Genomic DNA, 27,967 nt, shown 5'->3' with positions numbered 1-27,967 from the left:
ACATTTTTCTAAGCTATGCTTGGAATATTGCATGAAGTTCAGGTCACCCCATTACAGGAAGGATGTTGGAGGCTTTGGAGAGTGTTCAAAAGAGGTGTACCAGGATGCTGCCTGGATTACAGGACTATTTCCTTTGGGAGGAAGCCAGAGCACCCGGAGGAAACCCACTCAGCCACGGGGAGAAAGTACAAACTCTTTACAGATAGCACGGGAACTGAACGCTGAACTCAGATGTCACACACTAATAGCATCGCACTAACTGCTATGCTACCGACAGCCAGAAACCTCACCGCAGGAGAGGAATATCGAATAATGCTAGAGGGCTCGCCTACAAGGTGAGGGGGTAAGAAGATTTAAGGAGGATGTGTGGAGCATATTTCAAGCACAGAGAGTGGTAGATGGCTGGAACATATTACCAGGAGCGGTAGGGTAGTTAAAGCAGATGCGATAGTGACATTTAAACTGCTGTTAATAGAGAATTGAATATGCAGGGAATGAAGAGATATGGATCGTCTGCAGGCAGAAGGGATTAGTTTGATTTGGCATCGTGTCCAGCACAGAGATTATGAACTGAAGGGCCTGTACTCTTTGATATTCTATGTTTTAAGATCCTAAAGAATTTTAGCTGAGTATCTATTGAAATTATTCCAACAGTGGAAGAGTCACAAACAAGGGGTCATAACAGCGCATTATGAGGCCTGTCATTTAATACTGAGGTAATACTGGAATTTCTTCTCTCGGATGGTAGTGGAAGTCTGGAATCATGTGCCTCTGAGGGTGGTGGAGGCTGGATTATTAGATGTATTTAAAGTGGAGGTAGTTAATTAGTGTTATGGAGAAAAGACACAGAAGAGGAACTATGGTGAGCATACATCAACCACAATCTTACCGAATAGCAGTTCAGGCTTAAGGAGCCAGGCCGTCTACTCCTGCTTTAGTGTTCTTGATTCAAGTTCAGGAGTTTGAATTCCATCACAGATGTGGAAGGAGTTAAGTTAAAGTAACCACATAAACTGGAACTAAAGTAATGGTAACAACAAAACTACTAGACTGTCAGAATAAACCTTTTGTTTCACTTGTGTCCTTCAGAGAAAGAACTCACCTATCATATATGACTCCAAATCCACCAATGCGGTTGCCTCATTTCAGGAGCAGTTAGAAATGAACAATAAATGCAGGCATTCCCAGAGATGTCCACGATCTCTTGTGCAAATTCAAAGTCAAAGCTGAGTCTAGTGTCATAAGCACTATTACATTTATGCTCAGGTGCAATGGAAAACCTATTTGCTGCAGTATTACAAGCACAAAGCAGCATTCACAAGAGAAAAGCACATACATTAAATATAAATTATACACTTTTTTTTACAAGAAAGGAAAGTTAAAATAAAAATTAACAAAGTCCTTTGTCGTGCAAAGTGGTTAATGTGGTCATAGTAATGCTGCACAGAGGAAGTGATTAGGATTGTGCATCTATATGCTTGTGGAGTTATCCACCTGCATAAGATCACCCCTCAATCTCCTACAATCTCACAAATAAAGTCCCAACTTGCTCAGCTTCTCTCTGTAAGTCAGTCCCTCCAGTCCCCACAACATCCTCATCAATATTTTCTGCACTTTGTCCAAAGTAATGACATTTTTCTTATAGCAGGGCATCAAAATTGAATGCAATATTCCAAATTTGGCTTCACCCATGTTTTGTATACTCGGTGCTCTGACTGATGATCAGTGTGCCAAGCTCCTTCTTCACACCCTGTCTACCCATGATACCACTTTCAGGGAATCATGTCCTTGTAAATATGACATCGACGATTTAGAAAGCCTAACAGTTTTATCATACTATATAAGAAATCTGTGCACTTGTACAGCAATTTCACCTTGAGCCAAAACACTTTGAGACTAATGAGGCATTTTTAAAATATCAGCTGTAGTAAACTCACAACAGCGACTTTGTGTGTGGCAAAAATCCTCCAAGCAACAGTGATAATGATTTTACCAGCCTGCCTTCAGTAATGTGGAGAGAGGCACTTAATCACTTGGTTACAAGGGAGAGAGTCCCTTGTGATTCATCAGGATATGCATCCATGCGAGAGGGAGTGGACAATGCCTCGGATGACCCTGATGCTTGCAAAGCAGCACTTACAGTAAGCACTGCACAGTGTGGAACTTCTGTCTCTGGATTGGACCCCGAATCCACCACCTTTTTACCAGCTGCTTCCAATTGAACCTGGCTGTGGTCATCCAAGTTCCCTCACACTCCTACCACCTCCATCCCCAGAGCCCATCTTCAGGCACGGCTTCACTCATCAGATGCAGGGAACAGCTACCTTGGGGAAGGCTGTGGGCCGGCAGTTAAATCAAAGGAGCTTTGACCTCTTGGCATGAGGGATTACTTAAGCATGAATCGATGAAGGAAGAGCAGTAGATGGAGTGTATATGGATTTCAGCAAGGCATTTGATAAGATAGCCCATGCAAAGCCTATTGAGGAAGTAAGGAGGCATGGCATCCAAGGGGACATGGATTTGTGGATGCAGAACTGGCTTGCTTACACAAGGCAAAGAGTGGTTGAAGATGGGTCATATTCTGCATGGAGGTCAGTCACCAGTGGAGTGCCTCATGGATCTGTTCTGGGACCCCTACTCTTTGTGATTTTTATAAACGACCTGGATGAGGAAGTGGAGGGATGAGTTAGTAGATCTGCTAATGACACAAAGGTTGGAGGTGTTGTGGATAGTGTGGAGGACTGTCAGAGATTACAGCAGGACATTGATAGGATGTAAAACTGGGCTGAGAAGTGGCAGATGTAGTTCAACCCAGATAAGTGTGAAGTGGCAATTTGGTAGGTCAAATATGATGGCAGAATATAGCATTAATGGTAAGACTCTTGGCTTCGCAGTGTGTAGGATCAGAAGGATCTTGGGGTCCAAGTCCATAGGACACTCAAAGCTGCTGCACAGGTTGATTCTGTGGTTAAGAAGGCATACTGTGGATTGGCCTTCATCAATCGTGGGACTGAGTTTAAGAGCCGAGAGGTAATGTTACAGCTATATATGACCCTGGTCAGACCCCACTTGGAGTACTGTGCTCAGTTCTGGTCGCCTCACTACAGAAAGAATGTGGAAGCCATAGAAAGGGTGCAGAGGAGATTTACAAGGATGTTGCCTGGATTGGGGAGCATGCCTTATGAGAATAGGTTGAGTGAACTCAGCCTCGTCTCCTTGGAGCAAAGGAGGGTGAGAGGTGACCTGATAGAGGTATAAGTTGATGGGAAGCATTGATCGTGTGGATAGTCAGAGGCTTTTTCCCCCAGGGCTGAAATGGTTGCCTCGAGAGGACACAGGTTTAAGGTGCTGGGGAGTAGGTACAGAGGAGATGTCAGGGGTAAGTTTTTTACTCAGACAGTGAGTGTGGAATGGGCTGCTGGCAACGGTGGTGGAGGCGAATATGATAGGGTCTTTTAAGAGGCTTTTAGATAGGTACATGGAGTTTAGTAAAATAGAGGGCTATAGGTAAACCTAGTAATTTCTAAGGTAGGGACATGTTCAGCACAAGTTTGTGGGCCGAAGGGCCTGTATTGCGCTGTAGGTTTTCTAAGTTTCTATGAAAAGTAACTGAGAGCTGCAAGGTTCATTGAAGGCTTCTACATGAGAGTGAGATGGGGGTTGGTTGTGAAAGAGTCCATGAGGAGAGGGGAGGAAATGGAGTAATGGAGATATTTATTCAAGATAAATACAAATTAAAGAACTATTAAAATTAGAGATGGGCAAATGGCCAGGACAACATGGAATGCTCGGCGAGTTAGTGCTGCATGAGATTAGAATGACTGAGAGAAGCAATGCAATGTCTTCGCATAGTTTGCTTGCAACAAGCCATATTTAAAATCAGTTGAGTCATGACATGTTGAGTTGTTAAAGCAGTTGATTCAGGCTAGCTGTGACAATGTTAAGAATGAACCACACATGGCTCTCCTGTCTAAATAGATCGCAATATGAACAGATACACATACAGAGTGTCTCCATGCTTAAATATTCACTGTAAGTGTACTTAATGCACATTTTAAAAAGGCATGTTCAAGACAGTAGCTTTTATAAACATGGAAGCCGTTTTGTGTGTGGCAAAATCCCTCAACCGATAATGACTTTACAGTCTGCTTTTCAGTAATGTTGAGTGAGGCATCTAATCACTTGGTCACAGTGGAGAATTCCTTGTTATTCATCAAAGTAGCTCCTGGGAATCTTCTACGTCCATCTGAGGGGGACCAGGCAGTGCTCATTACCCTCAAAACTGCAAAACTGCTCCTCTGACAGCAAGCATCTCTTCTGCAGTGCACTAGTGAACCTGGCTGCCTCTGGACTGGATCTTGGATCCACAGTTCTCTAACCAGAGGCACAGTTGATTTGGGAGATTAGGTCATGGTTTGGGCTATAATTTTTCATGGATTCTGGTTGCACTCAGTGCACTTAACCCATTTCTGTGTGTGTTTTTTTAATAAATCACAGCTGGCGTGGAGGAGACCTTTGCATTAGGAATTATAAAATCTCTGTTTGCCATTCCATTTGGATTATTACCAGTGGACAGCAGTAGCATAGAACACAAACAGGCCCTTCAGTCTATGTATTGTGCCAAACTAATTGAGCTTGCAGTTGGGTGCTTAATGAAAGTTATCCCTTAATGCCTACACAAGGTCCACATCCTTTTATTCTTGCATATTAGTGTGCATATCTAAGAGCCTGTTAGAATGCCTCAATCATATTTGCCTCCACTGGCTTCCCTGGCAATGCATTCCAGACATCTACCACCCTCTGTGTAGAACCAACCCTGCAGATCTCCTTTGATCTTTCCCCCTCTCATCTTACATGGATGCCATCTGGTGTTAGACTTTCTGACTGTGGAGAAAGATACTGGCTTCCTATGTCTCTCAATCTCAGGTTACTACTCAGCCTCTGCACTCCAGGGGGAAAAAACATAGTCCAGGTTTGTCTAACCTCTCCTTAAATCACACGCACTTGAATCTAGGCAACATTTTGGTAAACCTCATCTGCACCTTCTCCAAAGCCTTCCTTCCTATAATGGAGCAACTAGAATTGAACGTAATACTCCGGATGTATCCTAACTAGAGATTTGTAAATCTGCAATAATAAAGGCAAGCATATCATATCCATTCATTTGCCCACTTCAGCTTGTTCAAGGAGCTAGGAATATGGACCACAAGATGCCTCTAATCCAGATAACTTTCCAGTAATTACCTGCTTTCAGTGTAAAGAAAGGTGCAGTTACATATTCAGGCACAATCACATTGCTGTACTGCTGTCCCAGAATAGGTTTGAAACAAAGATAACTCCATGTAGGTGGAGCCTACCCTTCTGATGTGTAGGAAGTGAGAGAAGTCAAAAGTTGTTGAAAGTATGCACAAGTTTCACCATTCAGGGTAAACACTATGTCCAAGCCTGCTCTGGTACCACTCCCAACCTTTTCTCTGCTAAATAAATGACTGTGTTGGTGCTGATTCCTACCTTGACCTCAAATTGACTTGGACAATTTCTGACAAGTCTGTCCCCATTTTTGACCTCTCTCTCCCCCTCTCCACCTCAGGAGACGAACTATCCACCAACATTTACTGCAAATCCACTGGATCCCACAGCTATCTTCACTACATTTCTCCCCACCCTGTCTCTCGTAATGTTGCCATTCCTTTCTTTCAGTTTCTCCATCTCTGCTAAATGTATTCTCAAGATGAAGCCTTCTACTAAAGGATATCCAAGATATTTTTTCCCTTTTCGGGAAACATGGCTTCCCTTCTGCAGTAGCCGATCTAGTTGATTGTTTTGGCATGACAAATTGACCACTGATTTGCCATGTCAACAAAAGTTTTGTAAATTTTTATAGACGTACAGTGGAGAGCATTCTGATTAGTTGCCAGACAGCCTGGTATAGACTCCAATATATAGGAATATAAGAGGCTATAAAACATTATAGATGCAGCCAGCTCCAACACAGACACAACCGTTTCAACACTAAAAAAACCTTCAAGAGGTGATACTTCAAGAAGGACTATGGGTAGTCAGGAGATGATTTGTATTTAGTGCATTCCATCTGCTGGACAGAAATAGCTGTTGTGTTTGCTATAAATTGGTCAATTGATATTAAATTGTTATATTATTTTTAAATGTACCAAGGTGAAGTGAACAACTTGCCTTTCATATCGATCAATTCATTACAACAGTGTACTGAGGTAGCACAAGAGAAAAGAATAACTGACTGCAGAATTGATGCACCATCAATAACTCACTCTGAGACGAAAGGCGAGATATCGGCTTTTATTGACTGAAGAAGGAACCAGCAGTGAGTGACCATCATATTATATCTTGGAGAATGAGGCAGAGGATCAGACCTCGATCGCCTTTATACAGGGGCCTGTGGGAGGAGCCACAGGAGCAGTCAGAAGGGGGTGTGTCCAGACAGGCACATAGTTCACCACATTCACCCCCCCTTTGTTTGAAAGAGTCCCCATGTGGCGAAGTTTCTTACAAGTCAAGTCTATCAGGTGGTCAAATCTGTCGCTGCGATCTACGTAGCACCGGCTGTGATCGCATAGATGCCGGCAACATTGGAGATTGCACAGGAGACGGAGGTTGTGCTGGTTCCAGCTCATGCATGTGCGAGGCACCTGGTATATATGTGTCATGAGGAGTCCATGTAGGGCCTGGTGAGCGTGGTGTCATCTCGGGTACAGGGTTCATAGTTACCGGAGAGTGTTCAGGGTAGTGGTCTGCTGCACCTGCGGGCGCCAGGTCGCGGATGGAGACCGTGTCCTCCCGCCCATCAGGTAAGACCGCGTAAGCATACTGGGGGTTCGCATGCAGAAGGTGAACCCTCTCGACCAGCGGGGAGTATTTATTGCTCCTCACATGTTTGCGGAGCACCACTGGCCCCGGAGGCATCAGCCAAACTGGTAGAGTGACAGACTTCCTGGGAAAAGAGAATAGGAGTTCGTGAGGGGGGTGTGGGGCCACTATCCGACCACCTGGGGCCTCCAAGGGCTTGTGCTTGGCTCAATGATCCCCTCCCTGAGCAGCCGCTGCACCTCTGACTGAATGAAGGCCCTGTCCCCCGCACTGTACCTCCTGCTTTTAGTCGCCACCGGTTTACAGTCGGGGTCAGGTTGGTGAACAGCGGTGGGGGAGGGACCTTGAGAGTGGAGAGACTGCAAGTAGTGTCGGTAGCGCAGCTGTCGTGTTGGATGGGATGTGTGTGTCGCTGTGTGTGTGTGTGGTCAGTGGTGATGAAGGCTCACAGAACTGAGGATTCCGGACAGTGAGTGGTGGGAGGGGCCCGTCATATACCATAGTCACACTTTCAAGGTGGCTCTGGAAGTCCAGCCCCAATAGCACAGGTGCGCACAGATTAGGCATGACCAGCAGTGCAAAGTTCCGATATTCTGTGCCTTGCACCACCAGTGTCGCTACACAACCCACCCGGATGTCTGTGGAATGCGACCCAGAAACCAAATGGATTTTCTGACTTACTGGCCGTGTTGCGAGTCCGCAGCGTTGCACTGTGTCCGGGTGGATGAAACTCTTAGTGCTGCCTGTGTCAAACAGGCAGCTAGTCCTGTGCCCCTCCACCCGGATGTCCATCATGGACCTTGCAAGCTGGTGTGGGGCGCTTTGGTCGAGGGTCACAGTGGCCAGAATTGAATCGCCATCGGGGTACCTGGTAAGCATCGGAGGGTCGGGGGTGGGGTATGCTGACGCCGACAAAGATGGCCGCCCACATCCGGGCATGCAAGATGGCGGCCCCCACGTTTCACCCGCAGCGCTGCATGCCGCTCACAGTTTAGACTTACAGACCTTGGCGAAATGGCCCCGCTTTCCGCAACTGGAGCAGGGCGTTTCTCGCGCTGGACAGTGTTTACGGGGGTGCTTTTTGTGGCCAGAGAAATAACAAAGCACAGGCTTCTGACGGGCCATCGCCGTGGTCGGGTTCGGGGAGCTCGTGGAATCGCGACTGGCAGCGGCGATTTCGCTCGCGGGAGCCGGCAGTGGCGGGGTCTGAGGCATCCACGGAACCGGCGGGGAATCGCGCGACTGGACAGCGTCGGCGTAGTGCAGCACAGCTCCCAGAGCGTTGGCCGTCTCGATCGCCGAGCGTAAGGTAAGATCGGAGTGTTCCAGCAGTCGCTGGCGCACGTACACTGACCTCAGTCCCATCACAAAGGCGTCTCGCACTAGCAACTCCGTATGCTGTTCTGCCGTGAGCGTCTTGCAGTCACAAGCTCGGACGAGTGTCTGTAGTGCTCGGAGAAACTCGGCGCTCGATTCTCCAGGCCGCTGTCGCCAGGTAGCTAAACGATGTCTTGCGTAGACGGTGTTCACTGGCCGCAGGTACTGTCTTTTGAGGGCGTCCAGTGCCCCTTCGTAGGTCGGCAGGTCCTGGATAATGGAATAAACTTTTGGGGTGACCCTCGAGAGGAGAATTCTGTACATAACGGCAGGGTCAGTCGCACAAAGCTCCGCCAAGTATGATTGGAAGCATGCAAGCCAGAGTTCAAAAGCAAGAGCTGCTTCAGGTCTTGAGGGTCCAAATCCAACCTGAATCGCCTTTATACAGGGGCTTGTGGGAGGAGCCACAGGAGCAGTCAGAAGGGGGCGTGTCCAGACAGGCACATAGTTCACCACAAGAATAAAGTGTTACAGTTACAGAGGGAGTGCAGTGCACACAGACAATAAGGTACAAGGCCAGAACAAGATAGATTGTGAGGTCAAAAGTCCAACTCACCATACCAGGGAAATAGTAGAGCAGTTTCTGTATCAAGCCTCAATGCATCTAAATTAAATGCTTTCTATGATGTATCGACAAGCCCCCACTACCTAAGAGTTGTGCTCACGGCGTGCGCCTCAAATAGCCTCTGACAACCAAGTCCAACTCCTGGACTTCTTGTGTGGCTTAGCCTCTAATCCCAGCGGAACTGTTTCTACCGACAGGAGAAGGGGCGAAGGCGGGTCCTGGCGCCTTAAAAGCAGTGCTTCGGGTAGATGGAGCTCGTCAGCCTGGGAAGGCAGTCCATCTAAGAGAGGAAAAATTCTGATTTCAAACCTCCACTGCCTTACAGCCATACCCACTCATGGGAAAGGCTTAGGGATTAAACCCTGAGGACAAATCCGGAGCTGGAGTCCCTAAGGCAGTCCGATGCTGGCAACTCCTGTGACGATATTGGTGCCAAGCTGTATCGGCCCTTGCCTTTCCCTTGGACAACAGTGGCGCGGAGAGAGAGACTTACTACGTAGGCAACTGCCAGTCTTCCATACAACCTTGCCCAGGCCTGCACCCTGGAGAGGGCGCAGATCCGTGGTCTTGCGAAACTAGCGGATGCCACACATGATGCATTGATAAAACTGCTGGGGGTCAAAGGGGATATGCCAAACTTCTTTCGCCTTCAAAGGAAGTAAAGGCAACGGTGAGCTTTCTTAGCCACAGAGTCTACATGTTTAGACCAGGGCAGGCTATTGATGATGTTCAATCTCAGGAATTTGAAACTCCCAATCACCTCAACTTCAGTACTGTTAATGCAAACAAGAGCACATGCATGACTTCTCTTCCAGAAGTCAATGGCCGGCACCTTTGTTTTTCTGACATTGAGGGAAAAGTTGCTGTCAGGACAGCATGAAACAAGGTGTTCTATCTCCTTCCTGTACTCAGACTCAGTTATTTCAGATATGGCCCACTACAATGGTATCACCTGCACACTTGTAGATGGAGTTCAAGCAAAATTTGGGCCTGCAGTCAGGAATGTATGTGGAGAAGAGTAGGAAGCTGAGGATACAAACTTGTGGATCACTAGTGCTGAGAATTTTTTTGGCAGACTTGTTGTCATCTATCCTTCCCGACTGTGGTCTGTTGACAAGGAAGTCAAGGATGCAAAGGGAACTGTTGAGTCCCAGCTGTAGGAGTTCAGAGATGTGTTTACCTGGAATTGTACTATTGAATGTGGAGCTGTAGGCAATAAATAATAGTCTATCACTGTTGTCTTTACTGTCCAGATGCTCCAGAGATGAGTATACGGACAGTGAGATGACATCTGCCATAGTGGGTTGATTTCTCTGGGAGGCTGGATCACTTCATGATGTTGGATATCAGAGCAACTAGGCGATAAACATTGAGGCACATTATCTTGTATCTCTTAGGGACCAATGTTGTAGTGGTCTTCTTAAAGCAGGCGAGAACCCCAGATTGAAGTAGGGAGGGGTTAAAAATGTTGGCAAATACCTCCAACAGCTGATCTGCGCAGGATCTAAAGGCACAGCCAGGAAAACCATCAGGGGCAGATTCTGTTACGTACCCGTGACACATGACTGGTGTTGAAGCTATACTGGACTTGAGGTAGTGGTCTTGTGATGGTGGAGTGACGTCATTTTCCCACCAGTAGAGGTCATGTGACAGGTTTTTTTTACAGAGTATAAAAGGAGGACCCCTCCCTTTGAGGAGGGGCCGTTCGTGGGTGGATTTGCCATTTTGACTTCATGCCACCGTGTGGTCTAATATTATGAAGCAGTGTGGTTGAAAGATGGAGTTTTATTTAATGCCTAAAGTTTAAAAGGTCATTGCCGGCAGTTTCTTTATATTACTGCCAGTTAAAAATCAGTGGAGAGTGAAGATCGGAGTTTGGGAGTTAAAAGATCGAGGTAAGTCGATTTCGACCGTGAAACAGGTTCAACCTTGTTTGATCCTCATTCGGAAGGAATTCGTTGGCTGTCCCTATGTTAACCCCTGTGAATAGCAGAAAGGGTTTGGGTACAGTTTTGTAAAGGAAAGGTCAGTGCCTTTAAGCCGTTTCATTTCCATCTTCGTAAATTCTTCGGTGAAAAGTATAGCTCGACTGGGAACCGCAACAACATGATGTGAAAGAGAATTTAAATCGTCTAAAAAGTCTCTCCTTTAATGGACTGTAAGCATTTTGAACTTTTGCAATACTACTTTGAAGAACTGTTTTTGCAACATTCCTTTAAAAACTGTTTAAGCTGCCGCACAGCAGCTGATTTCCGGTTACGTTAGTGATTTGTTTACTTTTGGGGGGTTTGTTTTTCAGTGTTTAATAAATGTTTTATTTGTTATAAAAACCCCTGCCTCACTCATATATTTATTGTTGCTGAGTCTGTAACAATTCTTTTTGCAGATTCATTCTCTGGAAAACTGATCTTACCTCTGCAACAGTGGCTGGATTTTGGAGCATTGGAGGACTGTGGTGAGGGGAAGGGTCGGAGGAGGGCGACATTCCAATCCTCTTCTGTGAAAATGTGCATAGAATATACAATGCATTAAGGGATGCACTGCTGTCTGCAATGCTGCCTGGTTGTGTTTTGTAGCCCACTGTAGCATAACAGCGCACAAGTGTTTATGTTCATCAAGTACTATCTTGGCCACCAACCTTGTTTATTTGGATTTGTAACTACATCTAGTGATTTTGCGGCTTAGGTTGGCTGCTGTCACTGCTTATTATCCTATCATTCCATCTTTAAGCGATGAATGAACACCCAGATCTTTGGTCTTGACAATAGGCCTGTTGCTCAGCCTCCCTCCTACGCCAACGGTTTGATATACTCTTTCCCACACTATGATGCTATTAAACTCGTCATCCCTGGCCAAGTCTAGAACCTCTGTCACACTGACTTGGGAGCCCACCAAGCTACTCTCAATATTCATCGTAAACAGGGGGGAGGAAAAAAATCAAAGAGTGAAGAACCGAAAAAAAAAATCATGAAATGGAAAGGGAAGAGCTGGGACTAGGTAACTGGTCTGACTGCAGCTGGAAAGCTAATGCTTCTGACTTATAAACAAAAAATCACCAGCAAGAATCCTTGATCTTTATTTAAGGACAGGGAGAAAAAAATAAATATACAGGTTGGCCATGACAATAAAAACTTTGCTTCTCCATAGCAACTTCCACAGTCTCAAGACATGCCAAACACATTCATACTCAGAGTGCTTTAGAAAGGTAGTTACTGTAGCAGGAGATAAATTGAATGTCACCAAATAATTTACTTTGGTTGTTTTGGTTGAGATGCCTCTCAGGCTAAGACACCAGGAAATACTTCTGTCCTTCTCTGAGGTAATATCACCTCAGAGGGCAAGTTGGGTGTCTGCTCATATCAATGGTGCTGAGACAAATGATTGAGAGTTTTGAATTTCTTGGTGTAAATCTCATCAATGATTTGTCCTGGTCAAGTAATGTGGATGCTATGACCAAGATAGCAAGGCCTCAACTTCCTCTGAAGGTTAAGGAACGTCCGATGAGCCACACCAATTTATATAGATGCATCATTGAAAGCATCCTATCTGGATACAACACAGCACGATATGGTAACTGCTCTGCGCAAGACCACAAAAAAATTGCAGGGTTGTGAATACAGCTTGTTCCATCATAGAAATCAGCGTCATCTCCAATGCATCTGCTTAGACTCCCCACTACCTTTGGAAAGCAGCTAAGATAACTAACACCCCTCCCAACCAGGTTATACTATCTTCTGTCCCCTTCCATTAGGTAGAAGATACAGAAGCTTGAGATGTACCACCAGGCTCAAGGATAGCTTCTACACCATTGCAATAAGGCTCTTGAATGGACCACAGAAGATACAGAGAAACTCTTGATCTCGAAATCTTCCTTGGCATGTCCATCACACCTTATTGTTTGCCTCTACTCCATGTTCTCTATAACTGGAACACTTTATTTGTTTTTTTTGTACTTTTTTGTACTAACTTGGTGCAATTACATAAGGAATAATCTGTCTGGAATGCACACAGAGTTTTTCACTGTGACATTAATAAACCATTTACCAGGCAACACATTACACTCTCACAACTATATTAAAGGATCAGTCTAGAGAAAGGATTCCCAATCTGGGGTCCACAGACCCCCTTGGTTAATGGTAGGGGTTCATGGCATAAAGAAGGTTGGGAACCCTTGGCCTAGAGATTTTATCTTCAAAGCTTCTAGAGTTTTATCTCCGAACTCTGCATCTCCATCCCAATTGCAGCACATGTTCAGCTCCAATCCCAGCCCTGCTACACACTCAAATCAACCTATGCTCAATTCTCAAAAGAGGAAGGTATGTAAAGGCTTTGGAAAGGACTTAGCAGGATGCTGCCTGGAACAGAGGGTACATGCTAAAAGAAGAGGTTGGATAAGCCTAGGTTGTTTTGTCTGCAACATCAGGGACTGAGGGAAGACCTGAACAAAGTTTATAAAATCATGCAGGCCATAGATACAGTAGAGACATACAGTCAGAGTCTTTTACCAAGGGCACAAATGCTGAATACTAGATGGGACACATTTAAGATGAGAGGGGGAAGGTTTAGAGGAAATGAGGTAAATTTTTACATAGAGTTGTAAATGCCTGGAATGCACTGCCAGAATGTCTGTGGAAGCAGATATGATAGTAGTGTTTAAGGGAATTTTAGATAGACACTGGAATATGCAGGGAATTGAGGGATATAGATCACGTGCAAGCAGAAAAGATTTAGTTTAATTTGCAAATATATTTGGCACACATACCCCAGGCCTGAGGCTTGTTCCTGTGCTACATTGTCCTGTGTTCTATATTCTGAATTCAGTCTTCTTTTAATCCATAAACTTAACCCTACTCCATCTCCAGACATGTACCTGATGCCCTAACAAATTGAAACATACATTAACCAATATCATCCAATCCAATTATACCATATTTCTGTACTTAATCTAACCCAATTCCATCTCCTAAACTTGCCAACTATTTTACCAAAACTAGCTTCAATTGTCTTCAAACCAAACCTTGCTCCAATCCTAACTCCAGTCCTAATGATCCCCAAGCCCAGCTCCATTGCGGATCGAAACTCACTACAGACTCATTCCCAATTATTTCAGCTTCACATCCATAACCTTCTCCACTCTGAAACTCTCCACTGATTTCCTTAATATTAAGAAATCCAATGACTTCCAGAAGACCTTAAGATGTAGGAGCAGAATTGGGCGACTTGATAGATCAAATCTGCTCTTCCATTTCATCATGGCTGATCCAATTTTCCTCTCAGCTCCCAGTCTCCTGCCTTCATGAGGTAACCAGTCAAGAATCTATCAATCTCTGCTTTAAATATAAAGACTGGGCCTCCACAGCTGCCTGTGGCAAAGAATTTTACAGATTCACTACTCCCTGGCAAAAGAAATTCTCCTCATCTCCGTTCCAAACAGACACCCCTCAATTCTGAGGCTGTGTCTTCTGGTCTAAGACTCTCCCACCACAGGAAACAATGTCTCCACATCAACTATATCAAGGCATTTCACCATTTGATAGCTTTCAATTTTATCATCCCTCATTCTTCTGAATCCCTGTGCATACAGACCCAGAGCCATCAAATGTGTTTCTTATGACAAGCTTTTCAATGCTGAAATCATTTTGTGAACCTGCTTTGAACTCTCTCCAGTTTCATCACATCCTTTCCAAGATGAGAAGCCCAAAATTGCTCACAATACGCCAAGCAAGGCCTTGCCAGTGCTTTATAAAGTCTCAACATTACATCCTTGCTTTACAAAGGCCTTTTGAAAATCCAAGTAACAGCATCATCCGATTCTCCATTGTCTATCCCGTTTGTTATCACTTCTAAGAATTCCAACAGATTTGTCAGGCAAGATTTTCCCATGAGGAAACTATGCTGACTACAGCCTACTTTACCATGTGCCTCCTAGTACCCTGAGACCTCATCCTTAATAATCAACTCCAACATCTTCCCAACACTGAGGTCAGACTAACTGGCCTATAGTTTCCTTTCTTCTGCCTCTTTCCCTTCATTAAGAGCAGAATGACATTTGCACTTTTCCAGTTTTCTCATAACTGGCTTACAGGCTAAGGCACCAGTGACCCCTGTTTCCATCCAAAGGGTCAGTGTGGAAATGGTGAAGGATTACAAGTACCTGGGGATACGAATTGACAATAAACTGGACTGGTCAAAGAACACTGAGGCTGTCTACAAGAAGGGGCAGAGCCGTCTCTATTTCCTGAGGAGACTGAGGTCCTTTAACATCTGCCGGACGATGCTGAGGATGTTCTACAAGTCTGTGGTGGCCAGTGCTATCACGTTTGCTGTTGTGTGCTGGGGCAGCAGGCTGAGGGTAGCAGACACCAACAGAATTAACAAACTCATTCGCAAGACCAGTGATGTTGTGGGGGTGGAACTGGACTCTCAGATGTTGGTGTCTGAAAAGAGGATGCTGTCCAAGTTGCATGCCATCTTGGACAATGACTCCCATCCACTCCATAATGTACTGGTTAGGCACAGGAGTACATTCAGCCAGAGACTCATTCCACCAAGATGCAACACTGAGTGTCATAGGAAGTCATTCCTGCCTGTGGCCATCAAACTTTACAACTCCTCTCTCAGAGTGTCAGATACCCTGAGCCAATAGGCTGGTCCTGAACTTATTTCCAATCGGCATAATTTACTTAATATTATTTAATTATTTATGGTTTTATATTGCTATATTTCTTCACTACTCTTGATTGGTGCGGCTGTAACGAAACCCAGTTTCCCTCGGGATCAATAAAGTATGCCTGTTTGTCATACACCGGGGCAAAGCAAATATTGATTGGAATTTTCAATGGTTTATTAAGTGTGATAGGTTGAAGTTAAAGGAATGCCTGCTAATGTCATAAGGTGGGCATTGAGATCAAACCCAAATGCAAGACACAGACACTGAAGTACTAGGGACAGACTAGGTGTGTCAAGAAAGCAAGGGAACTGGGGAAGAAACGACACTGGACAAGACACAGGCCCTGGGCGAGACTAGGATACAGGGCCTGGACTAGGACTAGACTAGGAAAGCAGGACCTGGACAAGGACCTAAGAACCTGGACAACAAATCCAAGAAAGAGATTGGACAGGGACCCGGAACCTAGGTATTGACTTGGGCTCGGACTCCAGATCTAGGCAAGGGGAAGAGGTGGCAATAGGACTGGACGTGGGGGCTGGAAGCTCAGAGTAGGTCTTGGGAGACAGGAACGCAGAACATAGAGCCAGGACCCCTCCTTGCGAACAGGACGTAGGACTTGGACTCATACACAGAAAGCTGAACACAACAAGACAGTTCCCAACACAAGGTAGTGGCAAACAGCTGGACCTACCGTGCGAAGGTGTGGACATAAAGAGACAGTTCCAAACAGCGAAAGACGGTTCCTTATCTGGACACAGCAAGGCTCCGGTCTTGCAACTTGACGGCGAGAATAGGCGAGGCTCCAGGCGGACGGTAGCAGGCAAGGATCCAGCCAAGGCTGCAGAAAGAAGGGGAAGGAAAGAGAGCAGTCCAGCCTCAGGGTAACTGCAATGATGGCCTGGCTTACCCAACAGAGGCAAGGACAGGATACTGATGAGATGAACCCGCACCTACACTGGAACCCAGGGCCACTTGTATTCCCAGCTGCAAGACGAGAATCAGGTGCCTGTGATTAAGCCCAACTGAAACAAGGGACAACCGGAAGACCTGGAGTCTGGAGTTCACGGACCAGACCATGAAACAAAATGCAGACCACAGACCAGACCATGACAGTAAACCCCCACTCCCCACCATGGGAGCTTCCAGGAGACTGAAAAGGCTCTTTAGGACCAAGGACGACCTGGGTAGGTGGGGGGTGGGGGGAGATGTTCAACCAGGAGGAAACCCAGGATGACGAGAATTAGACGACATTGTCTGTGTTGCTGGGGCCACGTATGGCTGGTTCGTTCTGTCATAAGGTGGGCATTGAGAGCGGACCCAAATGCAAGACGCAGACACTGAAGTACCAGGGACGCATAAGGTGTGTCAAGAAAGCAAGGGAAGTGGGGAAGAAACGACACTGGACAAGACACAGGCCCTGGGCGAGACTAGGATACAGGGCCTGGACTAGGACTAGACTAGGAAGCAGGACCTGGATGAGGACCTACAAGGACTCTGAGCCAGAGACTGGACAGGGACCCGGAACCTGGGTCTCGACTCGGGCTCAGACTCCGGATCTAGATGAGGACATGACGTGGCAAGGCATCAGGACTGGACTTGGGGGCAGGATGCAGGACTCCTGGGCTGGATGAGGACATGAAGCTCAGCCTTGGTCAAGGGAGAACAGGAACACAGAACACAGAGCCAGGACCCCTCCTTGGGAACAGGACATAGGGCCAGGACTCATACACAGAAAGCTGAACACAACAAGACAGTTCCCAACACAGGGTAGTGGCAAACAGCCAGACCTACCGTGCGAAGGCAAGGGCACATAGACAGTTCCAACTCAAGGTAGCAGCAAACAGCCAGACTTAACTAGCAAAGGCAAGGACACAAAGAGACAATTCCAAACAACAAAAGACAGCTCCTTATCTGGACACAGCAAGGCTCCAGTCTTGCTCCAGTGGCAGAACTGGACAGCAAGAACAGGCAACAACACAGGCAAGGATCCAGCCAAGGGTTACAGAAAGAAGGGGAAGGAAAGGGAGCAGTCCAGCCTCAGGGTAACAGCAAAGACGGGATACTGACAAGACAAACCAGCAACTACACTCAAACCCAGGGCCACTTATATTCCCGGCTCCAAGACGAGCATCAGGTGACTGTGATTAAGCCCAACTGAAACAAGGGACAGCCGGAAGTCCCGGAGTCCAGAGTCCATGGACCGGACCGTGAACCGGAACACAGACTTCATGGATCGGACCATGATAGCTAATGCCTTTAAAAATGTGACGTTGAGAGCTCAGAGCTGGGGGCCGGGAATATAAGTGGCCCTGGGTTTGAGTGTAGGTGCTGGTTTGTCTTGTCAGTATCCTGTCTTTGCTGTTACCCTGAGGCTGGACTGCTCCCTTTCCTTCCCCTTCTTTCTGTAACCCTTGGCTGGATCCTTGCCTGTGTTGTTGCCTGTTCTTGCTGTCCAGTTCTGCCACTGGAGCAAGACTGGAGCCTTGCTGTGTCCAGATAAGGAGCTGTCTTTTGTTGTTTGGAATTGTCTCTTTGTGTCCTTGCCTTTGCTAGGTAAGTCTGGCTGTTTGCTGCTACCTTGAGTTGGAACTGTCTATTGGGTTGAAGGGCAAGGCTGCTAGGTTTGGCAACATTGGTTGATGAGAGATATTGAGGCTTTGGTTAAGAAAAGGAGACATGCATTATATCATAAGCAGTTAGGAACTAGTGAACCTCTTGATATGCAGGTGTTCACTTAAGAGAGAATTTGCTGGGCAAAAAGAGGATATGAGGAAGACAGGCAAGTTGATCGAAAATCCCAAGAAATTCTATAGGTAAAAGTGTGGTTAGGGAGGAAATAGGTCCCCTTAAATATCAGCATGGCTATCTGTATGTGGAACCAAAGGAAATGGGTGAGATTTTTAATGAACCTCTTCAGATTTTACTTTGGAGAAAACGATGGAAATGGAGAAAATGAGAGGCGTTGTCTTGGACCACATAAAAATCACAGGGAAGAGGTATTGTAGGCCTTATATTGCATTAAGGTGGATAAGTCTGCAGGGCCTGACCTAGTGCCTTTCAGACCTTGGGAAGCTCTAGAAGAAATACAGAGGCTCCTGCAGAGACTTTTGCTTCACCTCAGGGTGGGTTCCAGGGGACTAAGAGGCTAATGTTATAGATAGCGTAGAAGGTTGTGGAAAATTACATTTTGATCACCTAGGTATTTGGCTGAGTAGTAGCAAATGGTCTTCGATCCAGATAAATGTGAGATATTGCATTTTGGGAAAGCAAACCAAGGTAGAGCTTATACGGACAATGGTAAAGCCCTAGGGTGTGTTATGGAACAGAGGGACCTGAGAGTGCTCGTGCAGAGTTCACTAAATCTGACATCACTGCTAGATAAGGTGGTGAAGAAAACACATTTGGCACACTGGCCTTCATCAGTCAGGGCACTGAGTTTAGGAGTTGAAGGTAACATTGCAGTTATATAAGATGTTGGTGAGGCTGCACTTGAAGTAAGCTGTGAAGTACAGGACAGCCAGTAAACAGAAAAAACACTTAAACTACAAAAAAAGTGCAGAAATGACTTACTGGGAGACTGCTTAGAATTAGGGATTTAAATTACAAGGAGACGTAGCAAACACTGGTGTTTTATTTCCCGCAACTTGCAAGATTGAAGGTTGACCATATAGAGGTATGTACAGTGCAATCATGAGGAGCATAGACACAGTTAAAGCATATAGTCTTTTTTTTTGCCAGGGAAGAGATACTAAAGTCAAGTGGGTATAGATTTGATATCAGAGAAAAGGGCATCGGAGCAGCTTCTCACAAAAAGTGGTGCATACTTGAAAAGAGCTGCCAGAAATAGTGGTTGAGGTAGGCACTAAAGCAACATATGAAAGACATGTAGATAAGAACATGGATTCCATGCCATTGGAATCAGTTGGTTGATTTGTGAAGTATCGTGTGCTTCTTGGAGTGCAACGTCAAGTACACGTTAAACAAATGCATGCACAGGCGTCTTCGCTCTGTGGGCCACTTCTTCAAGTCTTTCGGGAATTGGAGCAGACAGTGTGATGGTTGGAAGCTCCAGGTCAAGAACCGGCACAAAAGCGGTGAATACTTGACTTAGTCGCTCATCTTTTGGACAGAAGCAGGAAATCAGGGAAGTTGTTTGGTAGCACTATTCATGTCTGAGCAGCCCTATTTTGGATCCACTCTGCTCACCCTGTAATGGGAGGGGGCTAGAAAAGGTGCCCTAAAAATAGTCTGCTTCACCCCATCCTGTCTGGAAAGCCACATCCAGAGGGATCACCATCATGTTGTCGAAAAACATCGAGAAGCTAAACTACAAAATTTGTAACGTGGAATATACGAACTTGGATGGATAACCCAAACTCAGGCTGACTAGAGAGGGGAACTGCCTTTGTTGCCCAGCAACTCCAAAAACTCAACTTGGACATTGTTGTTCTGAGTGAGACACACAGAGCTGGAGAAGGGCAACTAAAGGAAGAACAAGGTCAATACACCTTTATCTGGAAAGGACTCGATCCTGAACAACCGAGGACCCATAGAGTAAGTTTTGCCATCCAAAACAGCCTACTTCAGAAGCTGACAGAGCAACCACTGGGAATTAACGAACGTCTCATGACTCTGCGAATCCAGCTCGTCAAGAACCAACACGCCACCATCATCAGCACCTATGCTCCAATTCTGGATGCTGAAGATAAAGTAAAGATGAATTTCTATGCCCAACTTGACCACGTCCTTTCCTCTATTCCCAACAACGATAAGATCATTCTCTCGGGAGACTTCAATGCCAGAGTCGGAAAAGATCATAGGCTCTGGACTGGAACAATAAACAAGGAAGAAGTTAGCAAGGTCAGCGCCAGTGGAACACTCCTCCTCACCAAATGTGCTGAACACAACCTGGTTATTACAAACAACCTATTTCACCAGAAAAACAGGCATAAAGTCTACTGGCAGCATCCATGGTCCAAACATTGGCACCTCATCGACTACATCATCGTATGATCTCGGGACCAACAAGATGTACTGATAACAAGAGCTGTTACCGGTGCCGACGAGTGCTGGACAGACCATCGACTCATCTCGTCCACCATGAGAATGAAGATTTGGCCCAAAAGGGAACACCAAAATCAGAACACTATTAAGAAATTCAATGTTGACATCCTTCAAGACATCAACCATGTACAGAAGTTCCAATGAAGTCTTCAAGATCAACTGCCTCAACAACTCCCACCATCTGCAGGTGAACACTGGAGTCAATTGAAGAGCGCTGTCATCACGGCCTGCAAAGAAACAATTGGATTCAACACGAAAAAACATCAGGATTGGTTCAATGATAATGACAAATTACTCCAACAACTCATCGACGAAAAGAGAAAAGCTTTCATCACCTCACAAAATGACCAACAATCGGCTACCAAAAGGAAATGCTATCGGGAATGCAAGGCTGCAGTCCAGAAGAGCACCAGAAATCTGAAAAACCAATGGTGGAGGAAGAAAGCTCAGGAAATCCAACAACTAGCAGACGCCAATGACACTCGAGGCTGTTTCAATGCAACTAAAGCTATTTTTGGCCCATCCACTCACAGTCAAGCCCCTCTCAAAAGCAAAGATGGTTCAACCATCCTGAAGAGCAATGCTGACATCAATTCTAGACAGAGGGAGCACTTTGAAGCTCTAAATCAAACCGTCTCATTTGACAGGAATGTGATTAACAACATTCCAAAAGAGCTTGTTGACGACTCCCTAAGCCAAAATACCAACACTTGAAGTCAAGGAAGCCATCAAAACCTTGGAAAACAACAAGGCCGCTGGACTCGATAGAATACCAGCTGAGGTCTACAAAATTGGAGGTAACCCGCTTCATTACCAACTCCATCAACTTCTCATCAAGATCTGGATAAATGCAGACATACCAGCAGACTTTAGAGATTCAGCAATCGTTACCATCTACAAAAGGAAAGACGATCGATCTGAATGAGGAAACTATCGTGGAATTTCCCTGTTAGCAACAGCAGGAAAGATCCTCACCTGCATCATGAAAAACCGGCTAAAGCCTTTAGCCGAGAAGATTCTTCCAGAGACACAAGCCGGTTTTAGACCATCACGTGGAGCAATTGACATGATCTTCACAATGCAAAAATACAAGAAAAATGTTGTGAACAACTTCAACCTTTGTGCATGGCATTCATTGACCTCACCTTTTGACCCTGTATCAAGGGAGCTCCTTTGGGATGTCCTATCCAACTATGGATGCCCTGAAAAGTACATTCGAATCCTAAGACTCCTCCATGATGGCGTGCTTGCCACAGTCATGGTCAGCGTGTGATGATCATGGTCAGCGGCGCATGTGGTAGGGCATTCAGGACATCACCGGTTACAGGACAACATCATCTGACTGTACGGGTGATGCCTTCCTCCCAAATGTGCAGAATAACTCCTACACTCGTTTTGAGGTGAAAAATGATGTGGCGGCGAGGAAGTCCACCCCTCCTACAAGTGACCAGGTGCTGTGTCTCATCGTGGCTGATGTGAGAAGAACCCTGTGCAGGGTCAACCCACGGAAGGCTGCTGGACCAGACAACATTCCTGGTAGAGTGCTCAGAGGATGTGCAGACCAGCTAGCAGATGTTCTCACCGACATCTTCAACATCTCCCTGAGCAGCACCACCATTCCAATGTACTTCAAGGCCGCCACCATCGTCCCCGTGCCGACGAAGTCTTCAGTGTCCTGCCTCAATGACTACCATTCCGTTGCACTCACATCCATCATCATGAAGTGTTTCGAGCGGCTCGTCATGAGGCACATCAAGATCCTACTGCCCCCTTCACTGGTACCCCTACAGTTTGCGTACCATCCCAAATGCTCAATAGACAATGCCGTTGTCATCACCCTGCACCAAGCCCTAACCCACCTGGACAAAAAAGACACATACGTTCCAGTGCTGTTCATAGGCTTCAGTACAGCATTCAACACAATCATTGAAAAGTTGAGTCCACTGGGCCTGAACACCTCCCTCTACAACTGAATACTAGACTTCCTGACTGGGAGACCTCAGTCAGTCCGGATCAGGAGCAGCATCTCCAACACCATCACACTGAGCATGGGGGGGCTCCCCAGGGCTGTGTGCTCAGTCCACTACTGTTCACTCTGCTGACCCATGACTGTGCTGCAACTCACAGTTCAAACCACATCATCAAGTTTGCCAATGACACGACCATGGTGCATCTCATCAGCAAGAGTGATGAGTCAGCTTACAGAGAGGAGGTACAGCGGCTAACGGACTGGTGCAGAGCCAACAACCTGTCTCTGAATCTGAACAAAACAAAAGAGATGGTTGTTGACTTCAGGAGGGCACGGAACGACCACTCCCCGCTGAACTTCGACGGCTCCTCATTAGAGATCATTAAGAGCACCAAATTTCTTGGTGTTCACCTGGCAGAGAACCTCACCTGGTCCTTCAACACCAGCTCCATAGCAAAGAAAGCCCAGCAGTGTCTCTACTTTCTGTGAAGGCTGAGGGAAGTCCATCTCCCACCCCCCATCCTCATCACATTCTACAGGGGTTGTATTGAGAGCATCCTGAGCAGCTGCATCACTGCCTGGTTTGGAAATTGCACCATCTCGGATCGCAAGACCCTGCAGCAGATAGTGAGGTCAGCCGAGAAGATCATTGGGGTCTCTCTTCCCACCATTATAGACATATACACTACACGCTGCATCCGCAAAGCAAACAGCATTACGAAGGACCCCATGCACCCCTCATACAAACTCTTCTCCCACCTGCCGTCTGGGAAAAGGCACCGAAGCATTCGGGCTCTCACGACCAGACTATATAACAGTTTCTTCCCCCAAGCCATCAGACTCCTCAATACCCAGAGCCTGGACTGACACCTTACTGCCCTATTGTCTTGTTTATTATTTATTGTAATGCCTGCACTGTTTTTGTGCACTTTATTCAGTCCTGGGTAGGTCTGTAGTCTAGTGTAGCTTTCTCTGTGTTGTTTTTTTTTACGTAGTTCAGTCTAGTTTTTGTGCTGTGTCATGTAACATCATGGTCCTGAAAAAACATTGTCTCGTTTCTACTATGTACTGTACCAGCAGTTATGGTTGAAATGACAATAAAAGTGACTTGACTTGACTTGACTTGAGTTGAACTGTGAGCCTTTTCAAGTCAGATCAGGAGTAAAACATGGATGTGTGATTGCTCCAACTTTGTTCACCATCTTCATTGCGACAATCATCCACATCATCAAGGACGATCTACCCCCAGGAATCGAAATTGTCTACAGAACAGATGGTAGACTTTTCAACCTTGCCCATCTCAAGTCCAAAAACATCCACGAGTTCCCTCATCAAGTTCCAATACGCAGATGACAACAGTGTTGCAGCTCTCTCAAAAAACCACCTACAACAGATTCTGACTGCCTTCATCCGTGCATACACAAAACTTGGACTTACCATCAATTCCAAGAAGACTCAGATCATCTACCAACTGAGACAAATCAGATAGAACCATCAATTCAACTTGGCGAAACAACCCTGGAAAACATGGACCACTTTCCGTATCTTGGAAGTCACCTCTCCTCCAATGTCGACCTTAATGACGAGATCCAACATCATCTTAAGTGCACTGGAACAGCTCTTGGACATCTTTCATGATCATGACATCCGAACAGACAGCAAAATGCTAGTGTACAAAGCAGTGGTGATCCCGACGCTCCTGTATGCATCAGAAACCTGGGCAACATACCGACGACATCTGAAGGCACTTGAAACGTTCCATCAACGCTGTCTTCAAACATCTTAAATATCAGCTAGGAAGATAGAAGAACCAACGTCAGCGTGTTAAATGAAGCAAAAACAATGAGCATTGAAGCCTACATCATCAAGAACCAACTAAGATGGAGCAGTCATGTTGTTCAGATGAAAGACAAATGTCTGCCGAAACATATCTCCTACTCCCGGCTTAAAGAAGGCAATCGTAAAAGAGGCACACGACAGAAGAGATTCAAAGACGTCTTAAAAGCCAAAATGAAGAAATGTAACATCAACATCAACAATTGGGAAACCAATGCCAAGGACAGGAAACTCTGGCAAACCATCATCTGAGAAGGAACAGCAACTTTCAAAGCCAACAGATGTGCAGAGTTAGAAGAAAAGAGAAGAAAATGGAAAGAGAGGCAGCAACAACCAAAGCCCGATCTGCCATCTGGAACTACCTGTCCTGATCGGAAAGGGTACAGAGGAGATTTACCAGGATGCTGCCTGGTTTAGAGAGTATGAATTATGATCAGAGATTAAGGGAGCTAGAGCTTTACTCTTTGGAGAGAAGGGGGATGAGAGGAGACATGATAGAGGTGTACAAGATATTAAGAGGAATAGACAGAGTGGGCAGCCAGCGCCTCTTCCCCAGGGCACCACTGCTCAGTATAAGAGGACGTGGCTTTAAGATAAGGGGAGGGAAATTCAAGGGGGATATTAGAGGAAGGGTTTTCACTCAGAGAGTGGTTGGTGCGTGGAATGCACTGCCTGAGTCAGTGGTGGAGGCAGATACACTAGTGAAGTTTAAGAGACTACTATGGAGGAATTTAAGGTGGGGGGTTATATGGGAGGCAGGGTTTAAGGGTTGGCACAACATTGTGGGCCGAAGGGCCTGTAATGTGCTGTGGTCTAATGCAGAAGAACTTTTAAAGCCAAGATTGGACTCATAAACCACTTGAGAGCACATAAATAGATCAACGGAATGAAGACCAACATCCTCGACCTCGAGGGATAGCCATGGCGACAACGACTGCAAGAAAGTACAAAGAAATGTGGACAGAGCTTAGACTATGACAAAGAACAGCCCCCCCCCCCCACCTCCATAGACTTTGTGTACACCTCTCACAGTCAACATAATCAAAGCCTTCTCCCACCCCAGGCATTTTCTCTTCTCCCTCCTTCCATCAGGCAGGGGATGCAAGAGCTTGAAAATAGACACTACCATGCTCAAGGACAGCCTCTGTCCCGCTGTTACTCTTATCCCAGAATCTGGCTTGTTAAGGCCTGCAGTCATCTACCTGCATGACATTTTCTCCTTAACTGTAACACTTTATCCTGCATTCTGTTACAGTCCATTACTCCCCCAATGTACTTTTGTTTTGAAATAATCTGTGGAGGGCATGAAAGCTCAACTTTCCACTGTATCTCAGTACGTGTTTCATAACGAACTAATACCAATAATGTTTTAGTTTAGATTTTCTTGTGAAGTAGGCTCTCACAGTATGCTGTACTGTAGTACAAAGGGAAATCGTCTCCTCAAACACAAAACATGCCTCAGCATGCAGATAGATTGTGGCATTTGTTAAATATGGAGGGAGCCCGGAACCTGGAAAGCAAGATCAGATTAAATGAACAGCAAAACAGGATTGAACATGCTTCCAGTTTTTCGAATGCCTGAGACAAAACGGTAAGGTGAGGTGCAGTTCCCGTCTATTGATGTGAGGGGGCGACATTGACCATATTATCTCAACCTGTCCCAAATCCCTGGGGTTTACCGACTTTCCAGTGCAGCACCTTAACTGCAAGACACCGTATTTTGACTGGTTACAGCATGGCCCAATACAACACTTTTAAAGCTACAGGCTGTAGAGAGTGTAGACACAGTCAAGCTCTTGCCTTGCACAGACTTTCTTTTCACTGTTTGGTAGAATCTGTGCATAATCTATGAAAAATTTATGTTTTCTTCTTTGTCAGAATCGATGCGTTTGTGATACTACTGTAAGCAAGAATTTCATTACAGCTGTATCTCACCGCACCTTTCCTCTATCCACCTTATAATCCCCTGCCATGATAGTGTTGAAAGCAGATCATATGCTCTGTCAGACAGCATGTCCATTGGGAATAATTGAGAGCAAGAGGATCTCAATATTGGACTGGGAGAGAGGCTGATGTTGGTTTACTTATCCTGCCAGCGGATTTGGAGTCAGCCAATGTTGCTGATATGAGATGCTTGCTGTAGGTAGTCCATGTCTCAAAAGTGTACCTTTGGGCAGGGATTACTACTACTCGTAGACCACGGGCTTTGTTCCAGGTGTGAGACTTTGATCTACGAACACTTTTCCTCTGATGGGCAAAGCCTATGCAGGTCCAGATGACAGTCACCAACAGCTGTCTTCACTGAGAGGTGTCTCCCTTTACTATGCTGTCATCCTGAGCTTTAATCATCTGGGGTAGTTTTGCATGGTGTAGGAGGAAGTTGGTGCAGAACCCGGAGCTGAGGGTGTTTATGTCCATATGTAACTGTAACAACAGTGACCTCCATTAATAGAGCACCATTGATGCATGCAATGTGCTTACAGTACAGAATGTGCTGTCATGTCAGGATGTCTGAAAGATGACCAGTACCTTTGTCAAAGCAGAAGGCTGTAAGCAGGATCTGAAAGGAAGGAGGGAGTTAACGGAGAGAGAATTTGGGAATGATTCCAGGACTCAGTGGCATCAGCTACAACAGCTCTCATTTATGTGGTCACTTTAGGCAAGTCCACTATTTCTAGGTGATCCATGTGAGGTGGAAACAAATTAAACAAGTGAATTAAACTGGCTGATTAAACAAGCGAATTAGACAAGGATAATTCATTCCATATTACCATACAACACAGAAGGCCAATCAACCCCCTGAATCTATGCTAGATCTCAGAACAACCCTATCAGTCCTAGTCCCTCGTTTACTTCCCCCAAACTATCAGACTCCTCAATACCCAGAGCCTGGACTGACACCTTACTGCCCTATTGTCCTGTTTATTATTTATTGTAATGCCTGCACTGTTTTGTGCGCTTTATGCAGTCCTGGGTAGGTCTGTAGTCTAGTGTAGTTTTTTTCTGTGTTTTTTTTACGTAGTTCATTCTAGTTTTTGTGCTGTGTCATGTAACACCACGGTCCTGAAAAACATTGTCTCATTTTTACTACGTATTGTACCAGCAGTTATGGTCGAAATGACAATAAAAGTGACTTGACTTGACGACTTCCCGGTAACCTATTCATTCTCACATGCTAATCAACTCTCCCCCCACTCCAACCCCCAGACCACAATCCCCCACCCTTGCATCATTTTCCTATCACTTTTCTACAATTAACAATTTACAATAAACAATTAACATGTGAGCACAAGAGGAAAACAGAGCACCGGAGGGAAACTCATGCTGTCAAAGGGAGAGCATACAAACGCCATGACTGAACACAGGGTGCCGGGCAGCAGCAGCAGTAATCACTGAGCCACTGGGCCACCGAGACTCAGGGCGGAAATAATGGAAGAATTTCTTCAGCAAAGGGTTTGTTACTCATCGGAATTACCTATCCTGGAAGGTCAAGGAGGCAATGAATCAGGTAGATTTTGGACCCTAGGGTGCAGGTCTGTGGAAAGCTGGACAAGGAGAGAAGCTGCTTTCTATATAATGCAAAACAAGCTGGAGGGGGCAAATAACTTACATTAGGAGAAAATAGTTTGACCTTATGTGCAGA

Source organism: Hypanus sabinus, chromosome 10 (assembly GCF_030144855.1).
Source record: "Hypanus sabinus isolate sHypSab1 chromosome 10, sHypSab1.hap1, whole genome shotgun sequence".
NCBI lineage: Eukaryota > Metazoa > Chordata > Chondrichthyes > Myliobatiformes > Dasyatidae > Hypanus > Hypanus sabinus.
The sequence above is the reverse complement of the archived record's forward strand: the minus strand, read 5'-3'. Positions refer to the sequence as shown.